This window comes from Trachymyrmex septentrionalis, unplaced genomic scaffold (assembly GCF_001594115.1).
Source record: "Trachymyrmex septentrionalis isolate Tsep2-gDNA-1 unplaced genomic scaffold, Tsep1.0 scaffold119, whole genome shotgun sequence".
NCBI classification, from domain to species: domain Eukaryota; kingdom Metazoa; phylum Arthropoda; class Insecta; order Hymenoptera; family Formicidae; genus Trachymyrmex; species Trachymyrmex septentrionalis.
The window spans coordinates 13,195-24,720 of record NW_017304320.1 but is presented as its reverse complement, the minus strand read 5'-3'; the positions used below and the strand labels follow the sequence as shown (position 1 = coordinate 24,720).

Below are 11,526 nucleotides of genomic sequence, written 5' to 3'. Positions count from 1 at the left end.
AAGTATTTCAAAAAATTATAATCAAAATACATTTTGATTCTTTCAAACTCGTTAATGGAGACAATCAATGGAGAGATTGATGCCCATTTCTAACATACCAACGTAGATTAACTTTAATCTCGATTCAACTTACTCTTCGTCTTTTTCTAATCTTCAGAATTAGAAAAAGACGAAGAGTAAGTTGAACCGAGATTAAAGTTAATCCACGTTGGTGAAAATGGGCATAATACGTTTATCTAATACAGGTACAAAAATGTGATTTAAGAAACAATTACAAATTCAATTATTTCATTTTACTTTATGTCTCGTGAAAAATGTTAGGAACTTGAAGTATTCGGTTTTGTTAAATTTTTAATGATGAAGATTATCTCAAGATTATCTCTTCCCGCAGCTTCAAAAAATCTACCGGTCGATAGCATACGTATAATTCGATAACATATATTATGTCGTATCGCGGCGATTATATGCGCGTATATCATCAATTAAAAATCTCTTTTCACTTCTACCTCATTTATCTGAAATATCGATCATTCGATTTGAGCTACGTGTACTCTAGAGTTAATTAACCAGCTTCCCATCCTACGACAGTCTCATTAACGTGTTTTAAATCCCCGCGCGAAGGACGCTAATTACAAGGAAGAAATTTCATCGCTCCCATCGCAGATAAGATGACGACAGAAATTGGAAAGAGGGGAGGGAAGAAACGATGCATCCGAAGGAGCTGATAAAAGATAACGTTCACTTCTTTCGTTTCCGTCCCTCCTCTCGCGGGGTCAAAGGGCGCGTAACGCGGTGTCGTTTCGTTTACTCGCACTGCCGGCGGACAATAAAGCCGACGAAATAGCGTCGCATTCGATGCCACAACGACGTCGCGACGTCGGTGTCAAAGTACAGTTCGGCCGAAGCGAGGGAGGTGGAGAACGCGAGCGCGCGACGGCCGACGGCGATGACACGCGAGCGGCAGAGCGTTCCCGGCGGTGACAGCGTGCGCGTGTCTCCCTCGCGAGGTGGATCCAATTCCGCGATCGGGAGTCAGGATCGAGACTGAAGACGGAATATTTACAGTCGAGCACGAGCGAGAGACCATCGGCGGACTTTCCCCGTAAAGACAGGGCGGCTCGATTGTCATCGGGGAGAAGAAAATTTTGGAGGAAAAAAAAAAAAAGATCCCTTGGACTTTTCTTGGAGACGGGGACAAGTTGAAGGGCTACTTCAAAGGGAAAGTTTCTCATGTTGAGGAGGACGCGCGAAAGAAATTTTCTTTTGGACGGACATAAGCGAAGAATATTTCACGACCTTCTACGTAAGAAAGTTTCCTATGACAGGAAAGCCGTTCCGAATTGATTTTTTTTCCACCTTGCAATTCGAGCTTCCTCAGCAATGTCGTTCCCCATGAAAGAGACATATTAGATCTTATACCGTGTTCCGTGCGAGAAGTATTTGAAGACCGGAGCACCTTCGGCGCTGAAGACGCGGGAGAGAAGTCTTGAGCCCTCAATTTCCTGCTACATCGAGAAAATTACACATTTCAAATATTGGATCCGCGACGTGCGGCGTGACAGAACTTTGAATTTCATCATCCTGTGATTGCCGGAGGAAGACAAGACCCATAAACAATCTTCGGGTCGGCACAAATTGCAAATTACCTGCGGCTGCAGTTGCATTTTCATCTCATTGCGATTTTTCCAACGAAGTTCCCCGACGATCTGTTTGCAAACTTTTCTCTCGCGAGAGGAATCTCGGTCGTTCTTCCTTTTTCTTTTGTGAATGAACCACGCGCCAGTCTCGTACAAATAAAAAAGGGAGAGAAAAGGAGAGAGAGAGAGAGAGAGAGAGAGAGAAAGGAGGGGGAGGGAGGGGTTGAAAGGAGAGGGAGAAAGTGGGAGAGTTCTCAAGAGATTTAACGCGAATCCCTCGGACCTTTAGTAGGATCTAGTGGAAGCAGCACAAGTGCGAGAGACTCGTACTGTTGCAACGTGCAGCAGGGATCGTGTGATGGTGGTGGTGACGCGCAGCAGCAGCTGACAGACGGCCGGGACACGACATAATAGATATTTAGTCGGATCTCGAGAGGTAGACAGACTCTTCACGATGATTCGAATATTCACCGATACCTTCAGGAACCTGATCAGTGAGTGTCACACACTTTTTACGCGTATTTTTTTCTCCCGTTAGCAACTGAAATAAATCAGCTGCGATCAGCAGAAAAAATAGCTTCGCAGCTGATGTGTGCGATTCCTTGATATGATTGATTTAGATCCCGGGGACTAAAGACAAGAGCAATCATATTGCAGAATTTTACTACAATTGCAAAGCTGCTTCTTCTGCTGAATGCAGCTATTACTTAGTTTAATCTGGACAAATGTGACAGAGACAGTGTAAATACTAAAGTTTTATGTCCATTTCCACCGATGTAGATTAACCTTAATCTCGGTCAGGCTTACATTTTCCACTGTTAAATTCATACTGTCAGATGATACCCAAATGAGCTATTTTTAATCATTCCCTATAGGTCACCACTGTTCTTACTCGATATCTCGATTTTATTACAATTAAAAGTACCAACGTTTCTACTGCGAAGATAAAGAAAGTTGTGAGAAATCAACTATTCCATCAGTATAAAGAATATAATTATTGTAAAATAAAAAAATTTCAGAGTCTTATTTTTTTACACAAGGAACATTATGTTAAAAAAATGGAAATGGTCAATAATGATTCGGTACTGTTAGTGTTAAAGCAATTAAATAGTTTAAGTCCAAAAAATGTATTAATTCGGCTCAAATATAATTTGTGTACTCATGGTAAGTGCATATATTAACGTGAACGCTGTTTTCTTTGAAATTAAACAATTCAACCATAAAAATAAATTGATCGGATATGATTGTTTTTTTAATCCACGTATTAAAAATGTGGATGTTAAAAATAACATAATTTAACTGAAGGAATTGATTTAAATCCGATCCTTTAATAATTTAATATTTAACAATGTACTTTTTTCTAGTTTGGAGAATTAGATAAAGATAAAGAGTAAGTTAAAACGAGATTGAAATTAATCTACATTGATAGAAACAAGATTAGAAATCGCTCTTTTCTTCTATACAAACATAAAACATATCCTATACAAACAACTCTGGCTGACTGATATAATACGTTTTCAATGTTCAACTAAAATTGGAACTTTTTCATTTTTAAATGTACGCCGAGCTTTATCCAAGTTCTCTGACTGATACTTGATCGAATTGCATTGTTGACTGCTTTTGCAAATTATCGAAGAAGAAATTACAATTGCTAATGATTGAATGGGTCATAATAAGTAATTTATTTCTAGATAATAAAAATTCATAGATAGATAGAAAATTCATGAACATTATTATCTTAGATAATTAATGGATATTAATTTCCAATAAGAAGAGCAAGTTGAAATATTAATACAGTCGAATGGAAATTGATATTCGTATTTTATACAAAATATTTAATTTTATTGAATTATTTGCAATATTCTGAACGTGGTATCTCTTATTTTATCGTCATAAAGTTTGGAATTTTATTGCTATATATTTTGCACTTTACAATCTGATACAATTACACACGTTTATTGAAATTTATACTGTGTACTTTACCCTTTTCAACGTTGTTCTCCGTGTAATAATCTAACTTTGCATCAGAGGATAATGACAATCATCCCCGATATCAAATTGTTTGTCCTGATAGCGAATCGAATCCTCAACGGAATACGAAATCCTGTTAATTGGGATAAAATCGATTAGAGCACCGTTTACCACTCGGAAAAAGTTGCACAAAGGAAATTAGTTGGTTTGCACGACAGTGGCGGAATTAAATTTCACCCCGTCGTGAAGATGACGACGTTTGTTTGCCTGGCTGACATTAAATTATATGTTGATTCAGCGAGATATACGCTCCACCACGAAGCAACCAGCCGCGCATTACGAAGAACGGCTTTCCGTGAGAAAAAAGTTCAGAACTCAAGATTATATTTTTGAAATTAGAACTGACTTTTTAGTTAATTCAAATCTACTTTAATAAGTATAATATCTAATAAGTTACGTTCGAGCAATTTCGTCTAAAAATTCTCTCTTCACGTCTAAACTTGATAAATGAGAAGATCTAATAACAAGTTTAACAGATTAAATTTACAAAGAATATCCGACGTAACTCGAGCTTTCTTTTCGTCAAGGAATATTTTCGCGGGCAGAGTATTTCTGCACATATAATTTCTGCTAATATAATCGCTGATGTTAAATTGGTGTATCAAGCTTGTATAATTTTTTCATCAAATGTCCATTCGTTTCGTTCGTCTTTGACCCATTTAACATGTTATTACATCGCTATGTATAAAATAATAATATGTGATAGTGTTATATGTGGCTGTAGCATTCAAAAATATCGTTTATAAATTATACCGTTATAAGTCATAACTATAAATACAATTATTTTTCCTAAATGGATAATTTTCTGATAACCGTATCCGACCTTGTGTGCCACTCTTTTTGCACGTGGTATACGTGACTGACGTAACGTACGAACGGCCGCATGTCGTACGCTCCGGATTTCTCCCTTCTTTTTCATTAAGCAGACACTTGGTGTAATTCAATAACGCAGCCCGACGTGAATGTGCGTGTTACGACGACACGGTATAATTTTGCCATCCCGTATACAATTATATGAAAACTACACAAAGTGTCCTCTGATCTTATCATTTATTCCAAAATTTGCTTTTGTAAAGAAAAAATTACTCATATGCATCACACCGTAAAAACATTTCTTATTTGTGTTGGAAACGGTTTACTCAAGTCCTTGTTAAAATTTTGTGTTGAATTTTGACACGTATTTGAATGTTAATTTGACGTAACGTGATTATATTATTTAAATAGTTTTTGTTAAATTGATATTTTCGATATTTCTTAGTGTCAAAATAACATAATTTATGAGTAAATGAACAAATATTTAACATAAAAATAATGTGTCTTAAAATAGAAATTCTAAGATAAATGAATAAAATATGCATTAAATTAATATATAAATATTAATTTTGCTGAATAAAATATACATTCACAGTTTGTTTATAATCTTTTTTATGTTTATTTTTTTAAGTAAGATTTGTTATGTTCGAAAAAAAAATACTCATCATGTGTTAAATTAAAACATAAATTTGTATGGGCCACGTTTGAGACACGTGAAATGTGTTAAATTTAACATAAATTTTCTAACGTAATTTTATAAAAATATTTATTCTGCTTTTCTTTGTTTCAACGGCAACAATGACAAATAGCACTGTTTGAAAAAAAAAACGCCGAAAAAAGATTAGATAAAGTTATTTCCGGTAGTTTTTTCGGCACTAAATACAAATCCGGCTTCCAAATTGTTCCATAACGATACAATTATGCAAAATTTGCATTTGAGATTCCAAAAAAGCTATTTTTACATATTTTGTCATTATAACTCAATATGTAACGTGTTGGAAGATATAGTTAATTATAAATATCTTATTAAACCGTAGCCGAAAAATACTAAAAAAATCTTTTTGTGAGGTCTAAAAGTTCTAACAATATATTATACTTAATTTTGATTGCAACAAAACTTGCCTAGTACGTCACACACAATAGTTGTAATATGACAAAAACGTAAAAACGGTCCTTTTTTTTTGCAAATTGAATAAATTACTTGAAATTGTAAATTACTTCTAATTGTGGAAGAATTTTTTTTTTAAACATTCGTATTCAGCATCCAAAAAATTATAAAAAATGATATAATAAATTACTTAAAATTGTAAATTACTTGTAATTGTGATGGAAGAATTTTTTTTGAAAACATTCGTATTTAGCATCCAAAAAATTATAAAAAATGACCGGTTTTGTACCAATATTCGATAAAATGTCATTTTTTTGTCGAACAGTGTAGTCATCAAAAAATAATTAAAATGAGAAAATTTTTATTTATATTATAAAATTGTGTTGTTGAATATCGAACTGTTTCATACATTCATTTTTAGACGGAATAAATTTCCAATTCCAGTCACTTTTTGCAGAGACTATAGACTGGTGCATATTTAACTATGCACGACTTTGTTCTTTCAAACATGCTATTCGAAGAAATAGTTTTGTGCATCCATATCGATCGAACAGATTTCCGTTTTCAAAAGTTCGCTGCGCTCGCTCTAAAATTAATTCTTTCCGAGGAAAGATGACGCAATTCCGAATGGCGTTCGCATTGAAATTGCTCAGCTTGTCCAATTATACTAAAGCACTTGGACTTTGGACTGTCACGGAATTATTGCAATAAACACGAATATACTAACTCACAAATTTATGGTTAAAAAAGATGCGAACGACAAACATTTTAGTTTAATGTTTCAAATTCATGTGTTGTTATATAATTAACAGAACTTAATTGATAATCTCAAAAATTTGCATAAATTTATCTTTTCAAGTCATGTATCATTAATTTGAAATTTCCATTTTTTTCCTAATTTTGATCACATTTTTTTTTAATTTTAAATGTAATTTAAATAAATTTGTATTGTTAAATTAAATTTATAAGCCTTTTATATAAATAAATTTAATAACCAGTAACTTTAAAATATTTTTAAATACGTATTTATATTTACAGACTGTGCTAACATTAGAAACAATTCACAAAATTTCTCTTGCATTTTGCTGATATTTGCAATATTTTTTCTTTAATATCTGAAAAAATGATGGGACTGAAGAAATGGTCTCTTTGACTTGAAATAAGATTCTCGTTTATATATAACTATAATATCTGATATATTTATCTGATATATTTATATTATCAATGATATTTATATATAAATCAGATAAATTTAATAGTATTAATATCTGTATCGATTTATGAATTGGAACATAAGTTCGTAGCATTACGAATTTCAAAATTGAAGTGACTATAATTTTGTCAAGAATAAAAAAAGAATTTTAAACCCTAAAATCTCTACTTTCGGAATGTCACTATGAATTTCTGTGAGTTTGATCATTTTTACATATAAAAAGACTATAAACTGTACAACAAATTTTCTTCTCATTTTGTGGGCTTCAACAAAATTTACGGAAATTTTCGATTCGCTAACTGAAAGTTAACGTTTTCCGTATGAAACCGGTTTTTAAAATAATCCCAAGATTTTTTATTACTAAGTTATTGCGAATTAAATAAAAGGAATATTTTTTTATTGCGCCGTTAAAAGGTACCGTATTGATTTAAAAAAACAGACTATTAAAGTTGAAACTTTGCACTATCGATAATTGTTAAACTTTAAAAAAAAAAAACATATAGACAAATGAAGTAACGCTACAAATTTTTGTTTCAACTCAATACAAATAATCGAAATATATACTCCTTGCTGAACTCGCGAGATATGTGTGTATTATAAACAATGGAACTTAAACCACCCGTGGCAAATCCACATATTGAAAATTTCAGACGCGTAGATTCTCCGTAATCATTTCACGAAACAATTCTGAATCGCGTTAGAGACAAAGTCCCTAATCCCGGTTAATTCCCATCTATTCGGGAATTAACTGCATTATAGGGCAGTCTAGAATTGGCGGCGATTGAATGACAGGCAAGGATAGCCTAGCAGTATTAAAAAGTGTCTCAGAGCGTTTCAGTTGCAATACGATTTGTTTCGTCTTTTCCGTGTTTGAATAAACAATTTGTGATACTTTTAATAAAAAGAAAGGATTCATTGCTTTGAAAATTTTATCTTCTTCCCATTGATTGAAATAGATTGCTGTTTACATTTGTATATAAATTCATAAAATTTGCAACACCAACAAAATCCATTTGGAAAAATATATAAATCAACATAGTACATTTCCATATCTGTGTGTGTATAAATGTGTATATGAATTTATTTAAAAGGTAAAATTTATCTAAAAAAAAACGGTGAGAAAATAGCATCTACTGTTTTACAGTTACACATTTTCACCGAGAAAATTTATAGAACGCCACGCGTCCATCAGTTTATTTTCGATGAGAAAATTTTTGCTATACGCAACCAATTCATTTAAAGATCATAATATCCGTTCGTCAGTAATCATCTTAATTCACCGCAATTTATCAGTTCTCATTCAGAATTCGCTATTACTCATCCGGGCAATTCCGTGCTTCATCTCGTGAGAGAGGCACGTCGCCGAAACATAATAAATCGTTTTGATCGTTATTGTGACAAGTCGTTCGCTCTATTCGCTTCGCTTCACTTTAATAATGCAGCATGATAAGCTCTATTACCTATCGTTCACGTGCTTATCGAACGATCTGAGGAAATCGTTTGTATTAGCATCGTGATCGACGCCTGCATCATACATAGAATGTTTAAAAAAAAAAAAAAAAGGAATACACCGAGTTCACTGATACCACAGATGACCTATGGCGAATCAGCAAGTTCCATCGAAATCTTCCTACATTAAGACGCGATAACGCATCGTACGATGACTCCCTCTCCCGCGAGCTTCCGCTGAACGAGCATTTCTCGGTTATTATTGACATACATGGCCCCTTTAATCTCTTCTTCCTTTTTTTCATTTACGATCATACGACGGAAATTACTCGTAGAAATCATATGATTGTCGCGTGCGCACTTACATCACGTGCTAAGATAACTAAAAACGTAAACTTCCGAGAGGCAGCTATGCTGATTACATTAATTATTATGAAAATAATCCACTTGACCCGAATGACTATCTTCAGTGAGAAAATAGAAAGGAAACATGAGATTTATCGCGAGATTTTTATCTCATTATTAGATATACATACATTGCAGATGAACATTTCCGAATGTATAGTTAAACATACATGTATTATAATATATGTATATATTTAATATTTGTTGCATTTATATGTAAATACATTTCTAATTTATTGGAAATATTAACTTTCATATTTCAAATATAATGAATAAAATTTATATGGTATATATTGCAAATGAATAGCTTCAAATTTATGGTTCAATGTAGGTACACTAAAATATATATTTAAATATGTATTACATGTAAACATATCTATTTTTTTTATTTTTTTTGAATATTGATTTTCATTTGAAGTGTGATTAAAATTTTATATAGATTGCAAATTAATAGTTTCGAATTTATAATTTAATATATGTATATTAAAAGATACATTAAAATACGTGCTGTATTACATGTAAATATACTTTCCATATTTTATTTGAATATTGATTTACATTAAAAGTATAATAATTAAATTAAAGTTCAAATTAGATCTTTTGCAAATCATCATATGCGCACTTTATGTTTCGGAAACAATGCAAATGTTTTTAAATAATTACGTAAACTAGATTTTAGGTATCTCTGAAATGAAAGACTTTAAAAATCGTTTTAGTTGTCAATGGAGAAATTTATATATAACCATTATCGCAAGATATCAATATCTGGCGATTGAATAATTTAGTTTCGTTGAAAGTTGAACTCTCTTTTTTGCTCTGTCACGTTGGACGAACTTGAAATTGCCACAAACTAATTAAAATCGCAGTCACAGAGACGATAAAGTACATCCGTTACAAATTTAATTTAAATATCGATTGCGAAGAGACTCTTTTTTTATTAAATATTCAAACAAAGATTATTTAAATATAATCCAATCGCAATACATAACTCCAAAATGTGGTTTGTTTGAATTATTGGATCTATATGATTCTGCTTAACGGGTTTCGTGCTAATTAACAATAATGTAAAAAGCAACTAATTTGTTTGCTCTACAAATGAAATTCATTATCGAGAAAATACATATAATATTAAATAACATAAGAAACACGAATAATCTATACAATACACGAAAATTATAAGGCAATTTTTACAAATTTTACACGAGTAATTACATTTTTTAATTTGTTTATTATCTTAAAAATTACGGGTTGTAAGATCTCGACATGAATATGCGACTTCATACATCCGTTTATGATTCTCCATCTAAAATAATTATATAATAATGGAAATAAAATAGAATATTATTCAAGATGTAGAAATAAAAAAAAATAGATAAATATTATTTAAGAGATGTTTTAAATTTCTAGATTTGGGATGCATTAAAAAAAATATAGAGATGCGATGAAATTTTTGCAAAGCTAAGTAAAATTAGTTTTCACAAATGTTTTGCGCTTCCTCGGAAATTATCTTCTCTTATCGAGGCACACCGGTCGTGTTATAATTACGCCGTAATTCAACATTCGTTCGCGTTTGGATAAACACTCTTCGTATGAATGTACAGGATGTCAAATAATCTGCGTGTTATAGATAGACCGTTAAGTTGAATTGAACACAGTAGCTATACAGGGTAAATTAATTTTCGTGTAATTAGGATTAAAAATAAGTAACGTTATTGTTACGCAAAGCTTCGTGATAAAAGATAAAACTTTTCAATTAATGAGAAATATTTTTTACTTAAAAGAGAGAACTGCGTTTCAAAATTTATAATTATAACGTTGTACAGTATTCAAAGAGTAGAGATAGTCTGATAAATAATAGATCTCTTTTGACATGCTTGTCACAGAAAAATTATCCTCAAATTAATTTATTTTATTTCTATATCTAGTGAACGTTGAGACACTGTATAAGTGGCAGTATATATATATATATATACTATTTATAATCATCACGCAGCGTTTGCTCGCGAGTAGCACGACAGCTGAAGAAAGCGCCGTTTCTTCGTCGAGTGCAAATTAGTTTCAAGGGAGAAGTAAGAGCAAGGTTTCCCAACGTCTTCTGGTAAACACAATCGCGCCTCGGTAAATATTAGCATGATTCGGTAGAATCGTCAGTTCCGCATTAGCAGTTTGGACCAGCTGTGTTGGAAAAGTTGTTACGGGAGTTGAAGTTTAGGTGAAAGGAGAATAGAGTACGCTCCATAAATTTTGCATAGAGAAAATGGAAGAAAATGGAATGAAATTGCGAGCTATAGTTTTTACGAACAAAAATAATGGTCAATAATACGAGCTGATTAAGAAGAATAATAATAGATAACAATACATATGTATAATTATCATTTCCAAAAAATTAATAATAAATTAATAGATTAATATGATATGACGATATAGACTATACTGTCTACTGCAGCATGAATAACTAAAAAGATAGAAACATTAAGATGAAATCATAAACAGATAAAAATATAAACTGAAATTAGATTGACAACTTAATGTAGCGACAGTATATTCTAAAAAATATCAGTAATGTTCCCTGAAAGTGACTTCAGAGTTACAATTATAACTTATGTAATCATCAGCGAATATTTACGGTATTTCAGTAATAATACACCGATTCTCTCTTACTTTTAGATAAATGCATTTCAATCTGCAGAAAATCATAATATTTAAAAGTGATCAATATATTACTGAAAAACAAGTAAATATTCGCTGATGATTACCAATCAGTTATAAATGTAGTACTGAAGTCAATAATAATATACACATTCATTTTTGGAGAGTAAATTTAACACTATGTGGTGTTTATACAATTCTCACCATGTTGTTATTAACAC

General features: G+C 32.0%; 1 protein-coding gene across 2 annotated transcripts in view; it reads left to right on the top strand.

The window, feature by feature from the left end:
- Positions 1 to 11,526, top strand: part of LOC108754706 — a 43,617-nt gene that overhangs the window by 24,702 nt on the left and 7,389 nt on the right. Inside the window, exon 1 of one of the 2 annotated variants that reach the window (XR_001939730.1) lies at positions 377 to 2,131. The exons of the other annotated variant lie outside the window; for it this stretch is intronic. The gene's annotated coding sequence lies outside the window, so the exon portion shown is untranslated. Of the gene's footprint in view, positions 1 to 376; positions 2,132 to 11,526 lie in introns of those variants that run through there. 2 annotated transcript variants of the gene reach the window in all.